Source organism: Mesoplodon mirus (assembly GCF_964341445.2).
Source record: "Mesoplodon mirus genome assembly, chromosome: 10".
In the NCBI taxonomy this organism is placed as follows: Eukaryota; Metazoa; Chordata; class Mammalia; order Artiodactyla; family Ziphiidae; genus Mesoplodon; species Mesoplodon mirus.
Genome location: NC_138986.1, coordinates 48,729,792 through 48,745,648, shown reverse-complemented (window position 1 = coordinate 48,745,648; position 15,857 = coordinate 48,729,792). Strand labels below are relative to the sequence as shown.

Here is a 15,857-nt window from a genome sequence, read left to right as displayed (position 1 = left end):
AAGAATGAGCTGATATGAAAAGCCCATGGGGATTTGAGACCTGGAAACAGGCCCTAGAAGCTGGGGTTCTAAATTCGCACTCAAAAACAGAAGATGATGTCTTAGTTGTGTATGTTTGAGGCACTGGAACGAGTCTCCTCCACAGAGCCCAGAGCCTATGAAGAACAACAGTGAGAAGTTGGTGAGAAGAGGACTAGAAAAACTCTATCCACTGGCCTAGTGAAGCAGTAAGAAGTGTGCTGTATGTCCTGGGCCTTGTGTTATGCAGTATGTAGAACACATGAAAGGCAAAGAGAAACCTTAAAATCAGAGAGAAAACAGATTAGCTAGAAAGGCAAGACTATTACGCTGACAGCAGACATCACCATCAGCAGTAAACAAGGCCAGAGGACCATGAATCTTCAAAGTGCTGAAAAAACTAACTTCTAATTCTATATCCAGCTAAATTCTATTTCAAAAGTGAGGGCAAAATAGACATTTTCGGTCAAAGACCCAAAAAAAAATTGTCGTTAAACAAGCCCTTGATGAAAAAAACACTAAAAATATACCTCAATAAGGAGTGTGCACAAAAAAGAATTATGTAAGTAAATCTAAATAAGCCCTGACTGTAAAGAAACTAAAAATATACAAAGTTGGGGACGGCGGTGGTTAAATTAAAAAAAAGGTAGAACTAAAATAATAGAGAGAAATAACAGGAGAGAGAGAGCTAAGTTAAAGAGTTCTAAAGTTCTTGTACTACTTGGAGGAAGCTGGAAAAACTTGAGAATTTCAGTCAAATATGTATGTAAAAATGCAAGAGTAATTATAATTACTAAATTAGAAAGAATATGTTATTTCCAAATCAGAAGTCTAGAAAAAAAGGAAACAAGGAAAATTCGATCCATACTTCAGAAGTCAGAAAAGAAGGGGGAAAAAAATCAAAGCATGGGACATAGAAAACATGAGAGTAAGACAGAAATAAATCTAAATATACAAATAAGCACATTAATGTAAACAGATTAAATTCTCCCAACTCAAAAGGGATGCCTAGATTAGAAAGGATATTAAATTTCAAAGAGAATTAAAAATAATTCCACTTTAAAATTCGTGAATCACTATATTATACACCTGAAATTTATATAATATTGTACATCAACTATACCTCAATAAAAAAAATAAACAATTTTTAAAAATTATAGTTCCACAAAAATCAATTTCAATTAGAAGGGTGTTACTGTTTCTCGGGAATAAAGAGCTAGAATAGTAAGCAGAATGGTTTTTTAACATGCCAGTGGTTTAACAACCTGATAGATTACAAGTGTTCTGAAAATCCTGATTCATGAAGCTATGTAGCAGCAAATGGAATCAGAATCCCCCAGTGCTTTGAGACTTGTTCTTTGAAGAATCAATGAACTTCTCTGCAATAGAAAACAACCTTATATTGCACTCCCATTTCAAGAGAAGCTTTTGACAAGGCAGTGATTCAAGGCCCTGACTGGGATAAAGTGTGACTTTCAAGACACTGGACAAGACTTCTTTCAGGATCTTTGGCAGAGTCTCTGTAATGTAAAAGCAATGATTCATAGAGACCTATGGAGCGTCTTCCTTCACCAAAACAGCAAAACCAGATGTGTTACCAGGTACCCCATCAGCTTTGATGGCAAGCCACTTTTCACTGTTTTATCTCTCAATGGTCTTTCCAGTTCCCAAAATGAGTTCACAAAACAAGAATTCTTGATGGCATCAGCATGCTCTTAAAGGACAAAAAAAGAGAAACTAGCTTCACTAAGTATCATCAGAATTCAATCGGTTACATGCTGGAAGAAAATAGCATAACGGCTGACTCTTTTTTTTTTTTTTTTTTTTTTGCGGTATGCGGGCCTCTCACTGTTGTGGCCTCTCCCGTTGCGGAGCACAGGCTCCGGATGCGCAGGCCCAGCGGCCATGGCTCACGGGCCCAGCCGCTCCGCGGCATATGGGATCCTCCCAGACCGGGGCACGAACCCGTATCCCCTGCATCGGCAGGCGGACTCTCAACCACTGCGCCACCAGGGAGGCCCATGGCTGACTCTTTTAAAAGCTTGTTTGAGGGACTACGAGGAAAAAAATGTCCATGATTCTAGAAGAGGCCCTCGTTGTTCTGCTCTTGCTCACAAACCATCCAGAGTTCAGAGGGCTTCACCCAGGCCTCTCCAATCGTACTGCTACTTTAGCTTACAAGACTTTTAAGATAAGGTTTTTGTGTTGGGGCAAATCCAAATTTAGGTAAGGTTCCAACCTTTTCAAATTAAGCCACCTTCTTGTCAAAACAACTTCACACTGTCCAGTAAGTTTTCTATCTGGGCAGACATAGGGGCCTCTTCAGCTTTTCAGGCTTCCGGCTTCCATTAGCAAGAACCCTGCCAGATGAGAGAAAGCTCAGCTCTGTATCCCTGCACCCTCAATCTTTCAGAGTAAGACCAAAAGACATGCAAGTTTTGCCCTACTTTCTTTTTCTTTTCTCTACTTTTTTTTCCTTTTTTTACTGTAGTATTTTTTTTCCATTTAAACTAGACTCTGCATAAATACAGATGACACAGTAAAGTTTCATTGATTCTTATCAATGGGAAACTGTTCAATATAGTCGCCTATACATGAAGCAACAATGAAAACTGCACATAATCTAAATGGAAACACTAATGATCCATGAACCCTGTACTTGTGTAAAGTAAGGGAAGGGAAAAAAGTACCTATACAGTTTTGACTTAAGGGGGAAAAAAAGCTTTAAAAAGGCAATTTTCAAAGTAACAGAAAAATGTATCTTTAAAACCCTTTCTTTTTTTGTTTTCAGCCTTCAGTTCACAAACTCCTAAAGTCCTAAAATCCATTCATGGATAAAGAATTCCTGATCTCTTACCTTTAAAGTCATAAAATACGGATTTGAAACCAAAAAAAATACTGGCAAATATTGGACTGGACTACAATAGGAAGAATGTATTTTCCAAAGATGGCCACGACAGTAACTCTGGTACTACATGCTCTTCTAGAACTTGCCACTCTCCCAGCAAGAGATGACATCTATCTGGGTGTGCATATGATCACTTGTAACCACCAATGCAGTGAGTGAAAGTGACAATGCATAGCTTTTGAGGCTACCATGTTGTGCAGAAGCAAGGCCACATGTAGGCACTGTGGTCAACAGTCCTAGCCTCTTCAAGTTCTCCCAGACCAAGTGCCAGACATGGTGGTGAACGAACCTTCAAATTATCAAATAATTATTCAAATTATTCCAGCCAGGGACTTCCCTGGTGGTCCAATGGTTAAGACTCTGTGCTTCCACTGCAGGGGGCTCGGGTTTGATCCCTGGTCAGGGAACTAAGATCCTGCATGCCTCGCAGCCAAAAAAAACAATAAACAAATTATTCCAGCCCCAGCAGTTGATCTCAACCTTCAAGTCTTCCCAACTGAAACCCCAGCCATCATACAACTGAGAAAACCATCCCTACTGCGCCCTTTTGGAGTCCCCAACTCACAGAATCCATGTACATAATAAAAACAGTTTTTATGCCACTAAGTTTTGGAATGGGTGTTAAGTATCAATACTAACTGGAATAGCTATCTCGGGGGAAAAGTTAATCCAATCTCTAAAATTGCATGTTTTTTTAGCCTAAACAAAGTTAGTCTCCCTGTCTTCCAACAAAAGATTGATAAAATTATATATGGGCTTTCTCTTGGGTCTACCACCCCAAATTTTTAAATAACTAAATCAAACTTATACTAGCGACTCCTGATTTTCACAACTGACATTAAAGGCCTTTTATACTCTTCTTTTATACACTTTTTTTTTTTTTTTGTGGCTGCGCCACACGGCTTGTGGGATCTTAGTTCCCTGACCAGGGATTGAACCCAGGCCCTCGGCAGTGAAAGCGCCGAGTCCTAACCACTGGACCGCCAAGGAATTCCTATACTTCAACTCTTAAATAAGTCCCACAGAAATTATATGAACAAAGTCATGGCCACTGGCTCATGCTAGCTAAATTGTTCATATAAATTGTGATACTTCCCCCTGCTGAATATTAGAGAAATATTATCTCCCCATTATTTAGAAATAATGATTAACAAAGTCCAATAACTCCTAATATGTCTTTTTTACGTAGTCAACATTTGATGGTAATCATTTCTTGCAAAAGCTAAGAGACTAGAAAATATACAAACATCCTGAACAAACCAATTTTAAAAGGAAATAATAAAAAACTAGCCATTATAAATGCAACAAAGTACATGAAATCTTACTAAAGTGCAATCATTGACTCAAGGCAACAGAAACTGGTTCTGAAATACCCTCTCTAGCACTATTATTCAGAAGAGCCCTTTTGCCTATTCCAGTATCTGAAAAAAGAGAAGAAAAAACACATATCAACAAAACAAGTACATAACCTTGTGAGAGGTGAAAATGTATGACTGACCACTGCCCACTGATCCTCCAAGGGACAACAAGGTTGGGTAGCCTAGCACCACTTCCTTACCAAATCTTAGTGTAATCGTTCTCATTCTAGTTGGAAACATTCTGGAGTACAGGAGTGATACAATCATATTTATAGTTTAAGAAGATTAATTCCGTGGCTATATTTAGGATAGGGTGGTAGAAAGGCAAGAACAGACTACTACTGCTAAAGTTTAGGCACAAAGAGATGATAAGGGCTTAGATAAAGGCACTAAAAGTAAAATTGGAAAAACTAAGGATGAAATACTTCTTGAACAAAAAATTAACAAGATTTGGAAATCAAGTTGGGCAAATCTTGAACTATTACATAAAAGACTCCTTTCAATAGATGAGAGAAGATTTATAGGTAGATAAGATTAATGTTTAGTTTCTGTGCCTGAATTAAATATGAAACTATAGTGCAACATCAGGAAATATTAATACACAGGCCCTTTCCTAGCTGGAAAATAAAATATACACAATCACCTAGACTTCTAAATTATACAGAATGAGGATGGTATCAGCCAGCGGAGTCTTTGAAAATGGCACTGTGAATACAGAGATGAATAGAGCCAAGTAAGCAAATGCAAAGGGTCTTGACAAAAGCATCCAAAACAGTTAAACCTCCAGCTGATATCCATCCACTAAGTAAGGTACGTTAGGACAGAATTATTATTGTCTGTGTTTTATTCACTACTGTATCTCCACCATCTGGAATTTATTGAATGAGCCAGTAATTAAAGTACATTAAATACAACCTCCATAAAATATAATCTATGATAGCTTCAAAGGATTTCTTATGGATCCGTAGCTTTCAAAAATTCCAGCAAGAGAATGGAAACGAAAGAGAATGGTGGCCAAACTAGAACATATGGAATTAGTTCATGCTTTTAGAACCTTGAAAAAGCCAACAAGTCTGAGTTAACAGAAATTAAACCAAATTTAGAGGGAGAAAGCTAAAGTAAATAGAAGAGGAAAACATAGGATTAGTAAGCTTAATTATAAATATAATGTCTTTCCCAAACCCTCTTGAAAAAATAATGAATTAAATGCTGAGATGAAACAGAGTATTACTAAAGATCAATAGCATTGTAATAGTGATAGTAAGAAGAGCTTAAAATGGATAATATACTTTATACAATTTAAATGTAAAAAGATTTAAAATATCTTGACATTGATTTTACAAAATTGGTAGACCAAATAAATAAATAAATCAGAGGAACAGATGCTGAACAAAATCCATCATGCAGCCTAAGAGGTTAGAACATCATTATAAGAGTATTATAGGCTTGCTCTAACAGTCTCATAAGCAGCCTATAAACTTCGGGATACAGGTATTACATTTAAATAGAACTTAAGAATTATTTAACTGAAATTTGGCACGATTTAAATTTTCTATTTAAACTGTTCAAGTCTAATTATAAGGGGAAAAAATATTGATTTAATACAAATTCAAAAATGAACTTTTACATAAGCAAGAAACTCACTGGGAAGCTCACTTTACATCAACGTGTAAAATCCTTGGTTACAGTCTGCTTAAAAATGCTTTTTAAAAAATAAACTGTTATGTTCCGTTGGCTTGATTTTATAAATAAACTCTTTCAGGAAGCATTTCTCTTTTTCAACCCAACTTGTAAAAGATGTAGTTTTTGCCACAAGAAATCGGTAGGGTGTTGCTATGGGAACAATATTTTAATATCATTTTAAAACACCAGTAGCTTCAAAGAACAATGAGGAAAAGAAAAGAGGGGGAGAAGTATTTCACAATACTATTGTATTTCTAGTATTTCACAATACAACCATTATAATCATGCTGCAACAGAGCTTCACATACTTTTTTTCATTCTGTACTTTAGAGAGAAAGTATTAGGAGATACTTTAGGAGCTAACAGGAGAGTATTAGCAAAGGCAAATTAACACCAGATGTTTTGAGATAGAATAAAGAATAAACAGATGTAATGAGGTCCTTCTCTCAAGAGTGAAAGAAAGGAAAGGATTCTGATGTGAGGTAGAACTACTGAAGGACTATCCCCACTGATAATCCTGGAAAGCCCTCAGAATAAAAAAATATAAGTGTTCTTTCAACTCAAGCCTGGAGAAAATGGGGAAGGGGGAATTGATTAAAAGAGGTAAGGCCCGAAAATGTTTCCCACTTATTGTTATAATGGTTTCCTCTCCTCTCCTCACTACTTATCCTTTAAAGCCCAGCTTAACTATTTTCTTACCTATGAAACTTGGAGAACACCTGTCCAAAGTGGCCTCACTCCACTTACTGTACTACTCTTTCAGAATGTATTCAATCACATCACTATAGTACTAATTACACTTGAAAATGTGTCCTAGCTCTCTGACCAACATATAAGCTCTGTGATGGGGCTTCCCTGGTGGTGCACTGGTAAAGAATCCACCTGCCAATGCAGGGAACATGGGTTGGAGCCCTGGTCCGGGAAGATCCCACATGCCACGGAGCAACTAAGCCCGTGCACCACAACTACTGAGCCTGCGCTCTAGAGCCCGCGAGCCACAACTACTGAGACCATGCACCACAACTACTGAAGCCCGTGCACCTAGAGCCCAGGCTCTGCAACAAGAGAAGCCACTGAGATGAGAGGCCCGTGCACCGCAACGAGGGGTGGCCCCTGCTCGCCACAACTAGAGAAAGCCCGCGCACGCAGAAACAAAGACCCAACGCAGCCAAAAATAAAATAAATAAAATAGGGCTTCCCTGGTGGCACAGTGGTTGAGAGTCCGCCTGCCGATGCACGGGACACGGGTTCGTGCCCCGGTCCGGGAAGATTCCACATGCCACGGAGCGGCTGGGCCCGTGAGCCATGGCCGCTGAGCCTGCGCGTCCGGAGCCTGTGCTCCGCAACGGGAGAGGCCACAACAGTGAGAGGCCCGCGTACCGCAAAAAAAAATAATAATACTAATAAATAAATAAATAAATAAAATTTTAAAAAGCTCTGTGAGGGAAAGAACTATATTATTTACACAATCTGTTGTATGTCATCTTCACCATCCAGATCATCACTGTCTCCTCTCCCTCCTCCTCCTCTTAGATGTCTCTAGGCATCTCAAACTCAACATGTTACAAAAGAAAAATCCATCCCTCTGCTCTCCAACCTAGCTCTCTGCTAGGATTCCCCTCTCAAAAGGAGCCATCACCATCTACTAAACTAGCTGCCAGAGCCAGAGAAATCTAGAAATTCTTGCCACCTACCTCTTCCTCACTACCCATAGGCAATTCAACAATTACTCTCAGTTTGACCTCAGAAATATCTCTCAATTTTTTCCACTTCTTTCTATCTCCCCTAGGCTGAATTTCTGCAATAATTTTCTAACTACCCTCCCTATATCTTCTTCCTCATCTCCACTCTCATCTATTGACACTAGATGAGAGTAGTAATTTAAAAAAACAATCTGGGAATCCCTGGTGGTCCGGTGGGTAAGATTCCATGCTCCCACTGCACGGGACCTGGGTTCAATCCCTGGTCAGGGAACTAGATCCCGCATGCTGTAACTAAGACCCGGCACAGCCAAATAAATAAATAAATATTTTAAAAAAAAATCTGATCATGCCCCAAACCTTTCACATAGCCTGCACAGTTCCAAGTGCTGGCCCTGTTAAGGAATTTTTCTCTTAGGTCATTTTCATCCTCACTTGTCATTCCAGACACACTGGCATCCTCTGTACCCTCAAATGGGCCATGCTACCTCATACTTCTACACAATGTTCCCTCTACTCTGCCTAGTCAGTGCTTATTCACCCTTCAAATCCCTGCACAAGCATTACTTCCTTGGGGAAATCCTCCTTGATGCCCTAACTTCAGCTGATATTCTCTTGTTATTCTGCCATGTACTTTTCCTTAGCTCTTGTCAAACGGTACAAATACCTGTTTGTGTAAACATTTGCTTATTAACTATTTTCCCCAACAGGCTTACAGGGCCTAGCACATAGAATAGCCAAAATATACTTACTAAATGAATAATAATAATAGAATCTAATATTTAATGAACCCTATGTACCAGACACTATGCTAAATCTTTCCATAAATTAGTTTATTTCATCTTCCAAATCCTTATTAGATAAATAATATTATTACCCCTATTTTTTACAGACAAAGAGAGATTAGTAATTTATCCAAGATCACAGGGCCATTAAGTATTAAAAGCTAAGATGGGAACCTCAATCTCTCAAATACAAAAACGCATCCTTTTTACCATTAATTGAATTTGCCTCCCTCAAACCACTGACTATAGGACTAAATAAATACTTGTTGATTATTTTAAATGTCTACTCAAACTAAACAGATAGATATTAAGATACTTTTACACTAAGATAAAGAGTAATGGCAAAAAATATTTAACCAGAATTTCTTTTAATTTGGAGATATTAATCCACTGAGTTAACCAACACAGCAGGGTTGGTTACTAACTGGGTCCCAGAAATAAAGAGGTAGTTGTCCTGGAACTAAATAGCTGAGGAGACAGGCCTCTGCTGATGTGGAGCAAGGCTCTGTGCTAGTGTAACATGAGCCTTGCTATGGGCAACTAAGCCCCTACTTCTGACTTCACTAGGAGTCAACAACCAAATCCAAGGACCCTTCATGGGATTTATTATACCCCAATTAACTGGGGATTAGGGAAGAATCTTAATGAATCCTCAAAATGTTTTTCTGTGTTCAGCTTAACCGGGCTAACTTACCAAAGGAGGTAGCAATTACGGTTGTTTTACTTCCTGGCAAACCTAGTCATCCCAAAGACAGTACGAGGAAACCCAGGTCTACCCAGAACTGGATGGACAGAGAACTTGATTTGAGTTTGTCAATAATCTACTAATATGAAATTTGTAAGAAAGCTTCTTTCAGAAAGAAGTCACAGCTGAGTATCAGAAAATGTTTAAACAAGAACAGAGTCATACTTACAGAACAAGCTATAAATCAGCTTTCTTAACTATTTGATTTTATGAACCTAATTATGGGTACAAATAAGGCCATAATAAAGCTGCCTCATACATGCAAACAGTCAGGATGTACAGAGAAATCACTTTCAAAGATAACTGACAAAGAAACACTACTAAGTAAACTCAATATATTAGAATATTTCCCCTAGATTCGAGCCAGCTGCTATATAATAATTCACTTACATTTAGAATTCAATTTCTTCTGATTCTGAGACATCTTTGAGCCTTACTACTCAGTGACATCTTTGGACCAGCAATATAAGCATTCTTTGAGAGCTTGTTAGAAATTCAGAACATCCGGTTCCACCCTAGACTTACTGAATGAGAATCTGCATTTTAACAAGATCCCCAGGTGACATGTAGGCTCATAAAGTTTGAGAATCTCTGGATTACAGAATGACCAGCTGTGATAATGTTGTAGACAGCTAATATAAAAAGAATATAGGATAACTGATTCACTTTGCTGTACACCTGAAACTAACACAACATTGTAAATCAACTAAATGCCAATAAAAATTTAAAAAAAAAAAGAATATAGGAAAATCCATAAAGACAGAAGGCAGATTACTGGCAGCCAGGGGCTGAGGGGAAGGGGGGAAAGGGAAATGTGTCACTACTCGGTACAAAGTTTCTTTCTGGGGTGATGTAAATGTTCTAGAATTAGACAGTAGTGACCATTGCACAACTGTGTGAACCAATGAACTGTATACTATAAAAGGATGAATTTTATGGTATATGAATTATATCTCAATTTTTACAAAAGAAGAATATAATAGCACTGGGCCCTTTGCAGTCTCCCCCATGAAGGAGTCTAACTGGTTATTTCAATACTTTATGGTTGGCTGGTTTCAATACTAGTGGTTGGCTATTAAAATTAAATATGGAGGGGGTACCTTTCAAGATGGCAGAGGAGTAAGACGCGGAGATCACCTTCCTCCCCACAGATACATCAAAAATACATCTACATGTGGAACAACTCCTACAGAACACCTACTGAATGCTGGCAGAAGACCTCAGACTTCCCAAAAGGCTAGAAAATCCCCACGTACCTGGATAGGGCAAAAGAAGAAAGAAATAACAGAGACAAAAGAATAGGGACGGGACCTGCACCAGTGGGAGGGAGCTGTGAAGGAGCAAAGTTTTCCACACACTACGAAGACCCTTCACTGGCGGAGACGGGGGGGAGGGGGGGTGGGGGGAAGCTTCGGAGCCACGGAGGAGAGCACAGCAACAGGGGTGCGGAGGGCAAAGCGGAGAGATTCCCACACAGAGGATCGGAGCCAACCGGTACTCACCAGCCTGAGAGGCTTGTCTGCTCACCCGCTGGGGTGGGCGGGGGCTGGGAGCTGAGGCTCGGGCTTCGGTCGGATCCCAGGGAGAGGACTGGGGTTGGCTGCGTGAACACAGCCTGAAAGGGGCTAGTGCGCCACAGCTAGCCGGGAGGGAGTCCGAGAAAAAGTATGGACCTGCCTAAGAGGCAAGAGACCATTTTTTCAGGGTGCGCGAGGAGAGGGGATTCAGAGCATCGCCTAAATGAGCTCCAGAGATGGGCGCCAGTGGCGGCTATCATTGCGGACCCCAGAGACGAGCATGAAACGCTAAGGCTGCTGCTGCAGCCACCAAAAGCCTGTGTGCGAGCACAGGTCACTCTCCACACCTCCCCTCCCGGGAGCCTGTGCAGCCCGTGCAGCCTGCCACCGTCAGGATCCCGAGATCCAGGGACAAGTTGCCCGGGAGAACACACGGCGCGCCTCAGGCTGCTGCAACATCACGCCGGCCTCTGCCACCGCAGGCTTGCCCCGCATTCCAATTATAACTACGGTACCACTCCCTGCCCCCGGAATCTAATCAGTTGCTGCTTTAACCCCATCCAGTCTGGGCGTGGAACAGATGCCCTCAGGCAACCTACACGCAGAGGCGGGGCCAAATCCAAAGCTGAACTCCAGCAGCTGTACCAACAAAGAAGAGAAAGGGAAATCTCTCCCAGCAGTCTCAGGAGCAGTGGATTAAATCTCCATAATCAACTTGATGTACCATGCATCTGTGGAATACCTGAATAGATAATGAATCATCTCAAAATGGAGGTAGTGGACTTTGAGCAACTGTAGACGTGGGGTTTGCTGTCTGAGACTGATTTGTTTCTGATTTTTATGTTTATCTTAGTATAGTTCTCAGCACTTGTTATCATTCGTGGATTTGTTTATTGCTTTGGTTGTGCTATTTTTTTTTTTTAATAATTATTTTTTCTTTCTTTTTTTCTCCCTTTTCTTCTGAGCTGTGTGGCTGACAGGGTCTTCATGCTCTGGCCTGGTGTCAGGCCTGAGCCTCTGAGGTGGGAAAGCTCAGTTCAGGACACTGGTCCCCAAGAGACCTCCTGGCCCCACATAATATCCATTGGCGAGAGTTCTCCCAGAGATCTCCTTCTGAACGCTAAGACCCAGCTCCACCCAACAGCCAGCAAGCTCCAGTGCTGGAGGCCCCATGCCAAACAACTAGCAACACAGGAACACAACCCCACCCATTAGCAGAGAGGCTGCCTAAAATCATACTAAGTTCACAGACACCCCAAAACACACCACCAGACCCGGCCCGCCCAGCAAAAAGACAAGATCCAGCTCCACCCACCAGAACACAGGCACCAGTCCCCTCCACCAGGAAGCCTACATAAGCCACTGAACCAACCTCACCCACTGGGGGCAGACACCAAAAACAATGGGAACTACGAACCTGCAGCCTGCGAAAGGGGGCCCCCAAACACAGTAAGTTTAACAAAATGAGAAGACAGAGGAATATGCAGCAGATGAAGGAGCAAGGTAAAAACCCACCAAATGAAACATATGAAGAGGAAGGAGGCAATCTACCTGAAAAAGAATTCAGAGTCATGAGAGTAAAGATGATCCAAAATCTTGGAAACACAATGGAGAAAACATAAGAAACGTTTAACAAGGGACTAAACAGCAAACAATGATGAACAACACAATAAATGTAATTAAAAATTCTCTAGAAGGAATCAATAGCAGAATAACTGAGGCAGAAGAACAGATAAGTGACCAGGAAAATAAAATCGTGGAAATAACTACCACAGAGCAGAATAAAGAAAAAAGAATGAAAAGAATTGAGCACAGTCTCAGAGACCTCCGGGACAACATTAAACACACCAACATTTGAATTATAGGGGTCCCAGAAGAAAAAGAGAAAAAAAAAAGAGTCTGAGAAAATATTTGAAGACATTATATTGCAAACTTCCCTAACATGGGAAGGGAAATAGTCAATCAAGTCCAAGAAGCACGGAGAGTCCCATACAGAATAAATCGAGGGAGAAATACACCAAGACACATATTAATCAAACTATCAAAAATAAAACACAGGGCTTCCCTGGTGGCACGGTGGTTGAGAGTCCGCCTGCTGATGCGGGGGACGCGGGTTCGTGCCCCGGTCTGGGAGGATCCCACGTGCCGTGGAGTGGCTGGGCCCCGTGAGCCTTGGCCGCTGGGCCTGCGCGTCCGGAGCCTGTGCTCCGCAACGGAAGGGGCCGCGGCAGTGAGAGGCCCACGTACTGCAAAAAATAAATAAATAAAATAAAATAAAAACAATAAAACACAAAGAAAAAATACTAAAAGCAGTAAGGGAAAAGCAACAAATAACATACAAGGGAATCCCCATAAGGTTAACAGCTGATCTTTCAGCAGAAACTCTACAAGCCAGAAGGGAGTGGCAGGACATATTTAAAGTCCTGCTTTAAAGATAAAAGGGAAAAACCTACAACCAAGACTACCCAGCAAGGATCTCAGTCAGATTCAACGGAGAAATTAAAAACTTTACAGACAAGCAGAAGTTAAGAGAATTCAGCACCACCAAACCAGCTTTACAACAAATGCTAAAAGAACTTCCCTAGGCAGGAATCACTAGAGGAGGAAAAGACCTACAAAACCAAACTCAGAACAATAAAGAAAATGGTAATAGCAACATACATATCGATAATTACCTTAAATGTAAATGGATTAAATGCTCCAATCAAAAGACACAGACTGGCTGAATGGTCACAAAAACAAGACCCTTATATATGCCGTCTACAACAGACCCACTCCAGACCTAGGGACACATACAGACTGAAAGTGCAGGGATGGACAAAGATATTCCATGCAACTGGAAATCAAAAGAAAGCTGGAGTAGCAATTCTCATATCAGACAAAATAGACTTTAAGATAAAAGACTATTACGAGAGACAAAGAAGGACACTACATAATGATCAAGAGGTCAATCCAAGAAGATATCAGAATTGTAAACATTTACATACCCAACATAGGAGCACCTCAATACATAAGGCAAATGCTAACAGCCATAAAAGGGGAATTGAGAGTAACACAATAATAGTAGGGGACTTTAACACCACACTTTCACCAATGGACAGATCATCCAAAATGAAAATAAATAAGGAAACACAAGCTTTAAATGACACATTAAACAAGATGGACTTAACTGACATTTATACAACATTCCATCCAAAAACAACAGAATACACTTCCTTCTCAAGTGTTCATGGAACATTCTCCAGAATAGACCATATATCTTGGGTCACAAATCAAGCCTTGGTAAATTTAAGAAAACTGAAATCATATCAAATTTCTTTTCGGACCACGCTATGAGACTAGATATCAATTACAGGAAAAAATCTGTAAAAAATACAAACACATGGAGGCTAACAATATGCTACTAAAACACCAAGAAAGCACTGAAGAAATCACAGAGGAAATCAAAAACTACTTAGAAAAAAATGACAATGAAAACACGACGACCCAAAATCTATGGGATGCAGCAAAAGCAGTTCTAAGAGGGAAGTTTATAGCAATACAACCCTACCTCAAGAAACAAGAAAAATCTCAAATAAACAATCTAACCTTACACCTAAAGCAATTAGAGAAAGAAGAACAAAAAAACCCCAAGATTAGCAGAAGGAAAGAAATCATAAAGGTCAGATCAGAAATAAATGAAAAAGAAATGAAGGAAATGATAGCAAAGATCAATAAAACTAAAAGCTGGTTCTTTGAGAAGATAAACAAAATTGATAAACCATTAGCCAGACTCATCAAGAAAAAAAGGGAGAAGGCTCAAATCAACAGAATTAGAAATGAAAAAGGAGAAGTAACAACTGACACTGCAGAAATACAAAGGATCATGAGAGATTACTACAAGCAACTATAAAATAGACAACCTGGAAGAAATGGACAAATTCTTAGAAAGGTATAAATTTCCAGGACTGAACCAGGAAGAAATAGAAAATATAAACAGACCAATAACAAGTAATGAAATTGAAACTGTGATTAAAAATCTTCCAACAAACAAAAGCCCAGGACCAGATGGCTTCACAGGAGAATTCTATCAAACATTTAGAAAAGACCTAAGGCCTATCCTTCTCAAAGTCTTCCCAAATATAGCAGAGGGAGGAACTCTCCCAAACTCATTCTATGAATCCACAATCACCCTTATACCAAAACCAGACAAAGATGTCACAAAAAAAAAAAAACTACAGGCCAACAGATGCAAAAATCCTCAACAAAATAGTAGCAAACAGAATCCAACAACACATTAAAAGGATCATACACCATGATCAAGTGGGGTTTATCCCAGGAATGCAAGGATTCTTCAATATACGCAAATCAATCAATGTGATACACCATATTAACAAACTGAAGGATAAAAACCATATGATAATCTCAATAGATGCAGAAAAAGCTTCTGACAAAATTCAGCACCCATTTATGATAAAAACTCTCCAGAAAGTAGGCAGAGAGGGAACTTACCTCAACATAATAAAGGCCATATATGATAAACCCACAGCCAACATCGTTCTCAATAGTGAAAAACTGAAACCATTTCCTCTAAGATCAGGAACAAGATAAGGATGTCCACTCTCACTGCTATTATTCAACATAGTTGTGGAACTTTTAGCCACGGCAATAATAGAAAAAAAGAAATAACAGGAATCCATATAGGAAAAGAAGAAGTAAAACTGTCACTGTTTGCAGATGACATGATACTATACATAGAGAATACTAATGATGCCACCAGAAAACTACTAGAGTTAATCAATGAATTTGGTAAAGTAGCAGGATACAAAATTAATGCACAGAAATCTCTTGCATTCCTAAACACTAATGAGGAAAAATCTGAAAGAGAAATTAAGGAAACACTCCCATTTACCACTGCAACAAAAAGAATAAAATACCTAGGAATAAACCTACCTAAGGAGACAAAAGACCTGTATGCAGAAAACTATAAGACACTGATGAAAGAAATTAAAGATGATACAAAAAGATGGAGAGTTATACCATGTTCTTGGATTGGAAGAAACAATATTGTGCAAATGACTATACTATCCAAAGCAATCTACAGAGTCAATGCAATCCCTATCAAACTACCAATGGCATTTTTCATTGAACTAGAACAAACAAT

At 39.7% G+C, this 15,857-nt stretch overlaps 1 protein-coding gene across 3 annotated transcripts in view; it reads right to left on the bottom strand.

The window, feature by feature from the left end:
* Positions 1 to 15,857, bottom strand: part of CDK19 (cyclin dependent kinase 19) — a 182,401-nt gene that overhangs the window by 83,304 nt on the left and 83,240 nt on the right. The gene's annotated exons all lie outside the window — the stretch shown is intronic.